Source organism: Vigna unguiculata, unplaced genomic scaffold (assembly GCF_037176805.1).
Source record: "Vigna unguiculata cultivar grain cowpea cultivar isolate G323 ecotype 2 unplaced genomic scaffold, ASM3717680v1 ptg000420l, whole genome shotgun sequence".
NCBI lineage: Eukaryota > Viridiplantae > Streptophyta > Magnoliopsida > Fabales > Fabaceae > Vigna > Vigna unguiculata.
The window spans coordinates 35,001-37,500 of record NW_028197055.1 but is presented as its reverse complement, the minus strand read 5'-3'; positions in this window follow the sequence as shown (position 1 = coordinate 37,500).

Here is a 2,500-nt window from a genome sequence, read left to right as displayed (position 1 = left end):
CTTTTCCAGCGTCATCCCCCCAAGTTGCCTTGGGCGCAGTTCGGCCTAGTTCACTCTTTTCCAGCATCATCCCCCCAAGTTGTCTTGTTCGCAGTTCGGCCTAGTTCACTCTTTTCCAGCGTCATCCCCCCAAGTTGCCTTGTTCGCAGTTCGGTCTAGTTCACTCTTTTCCAGCATCATCCCCCCAAGTTGCCTTGTTCGCAGTTTGGCCTAGTTCACTCTTTTCCAGTGTCATCCCCCCAAGTTGCCTTGTTCGCAGTTTGGCCTAGTTCACTCTTTTCCAGTGTCATCCCCCCAAGTTGTCGTTGCCAACAACCCAAGAGTCCATAGTATTCGGAGTTCTAGCGGGGCCTCCCCTTGCTTCCAACAACCCAAGAGTCCATAGTATTCGGAGTTCTAGCGGGGCCTCCCCTTGCTTCCAACAACCCAAGAGTCCGTAGTATTCGGAGTTCTAGCGGGGCCTCCCCTTGCTTCCAACAACCCAAGAGTCCATAGTATTCGGAGTTCTCGCGTGGCCTCCCATTGTTTCCAACAACCCAAGAGTCGGTCGTATTTGGAGTTTCACATCGCTTCCCAGGAAGCCAACAACCAAAAGGTCGGTCGTATTTGGAGTTCAGTATTCGCTTCAGTCGATTCCAACTTCCCAAAAACCTGCCTTCTTCGCAGTTCGGCTAAGTCTCCCTCGTTTCCAACTTTCCTCTAAGTTGCCCTCCTCGCAGTTTGGCCAAGTTCACTCTTTTCCAGCGTCATCCCCCCAAGTTGCCTTGGGCGCAGTTCGGCCTAGTTCACTCTTTTCCAGCATCATCCCCCCAAGTTGTCTTGTTCGCAGTTCGGCCTAGTTCACTCTTTTCCAGCGTCATCCCCCCAAGTTGCCTTGTTCGCAGTTCGGTCTAGTTCACTCTTTTCCAGCATCATCCCCCCAAGTTGCCTTGTTCGCAGTTTGGCCTAGTTCACTCTTTTCCAGTGTCATCCCCCCAAGTTGCCTTGTTCGCAGTTTGGCCTAGTTCACTCTTTTCCAGTGTCATCCCCCCAAGTTGTCGTTGCCAACAACCCAAGAGTCCATAGTATTCGGAGTTCTAGCGGGGCCTCCCCTTGCTTCCAACAACCCAAGAGTCCATAGTATTCGGAGTTCTAGCGGGGCCTCCCCTTGCTTCCAACAACCCAAGAGTCCGTAGTATTCGGAGTTCTAGCGGGACCTCCCCTTGCTTCCAACAACCCAAGAGTCCATAGTATTCGGAGTTCTAGCGGGGCCTCCCCTTGCTTCCAACAACCCAAGAGTCCGTAGTATTCGGAGTTCTAGCGGGGCCTCCCGTTGCTTCCAACAACCCAAGAGTCCATAGTATTCGGAGTTCTCGCGTGGCCTCCCATTGATTCAAACAACCCAAAAGTCCATCTTCTTCGCAGTTCAACATCGCCTCCCTCGTTTCCAACAGGCCCAAAGGTCGTCTTCTTCGCAGATCCACGAAGAGCTCATCACGATTTGCCACATTCCATTTCCCACGGGTTGTCAACAACACTTTCTCACACTTCCCGCAATCGAGTACGTGCATGACATGCCAAAGCACATCTTATTTGCCTTCCATCGCACTCAAGACGACGGGTTGTGGAAGAACGATATTGTTCACAACAAGTTCAAGGACAACGTCTCAATCAAGGGACACAACCGAATTATGTTGACTGGGTCGCTAAAGTAAACCCGAGTTCATATAATGCACCGCATCCAAAAGAACTAGCCACAACACGTGCATCACTGAGATGTTTCACTAGATGGAACACGTGCGTGACATTAGGATCCTCCAACACCTCTTCGTGATGGAAAGATAGAATTCGAAGCAACCACAGAAGTACCGTCTAGTGGGTAGGCAACACAGGGACTGATCAACCAATATCACCCAAGGCAACGGGTGAAAATGGAAGAGATGCATGCTTGACCGTTCGATACGCAAGGCATGGAGCCAGCCAGCAAGTGCATCTCGATTACAACTCACACACCCTCACGTTCGCAAGACACCACACCACAAGACGGTCCACCCCCCACCTACCATGGGCAAGCAAGCAAATGGAAACATCAAGTGACGCAGGGTCAAGCATCGCTAGGCATGAAAATAACTTTCCACAATATCCGAGGGACTAGCTGCCGAGCTAACCAACGATCAGTGACGACCGTGTGTTGGTATTAATAAAGCTCAACAACTATGAAGAGGCTAGTTGTGCCATGATAAACATGCTAACGCACGCACCACGTGAGGGGGGAGGCCTCATCAAGCTCCCTTTAAAACCTGCCAGTGTGGAGCTGGCCGGCTCAAGGAGCACTCCCCCCCTATAAGAGGTTAATATGCAAAAGGCAAAATTGTACAAGTAGATACACTTTTTTTGAGCAGACATAAGTCCATATCTCGGGCTATACTTCGAATTTTGATGCGATTTTTTGCAGTAATTCGTAGAATAATGGTATCTCCTTGCTCACCAAATTTCATAATTTTTCTCGAAGGGGAACTAT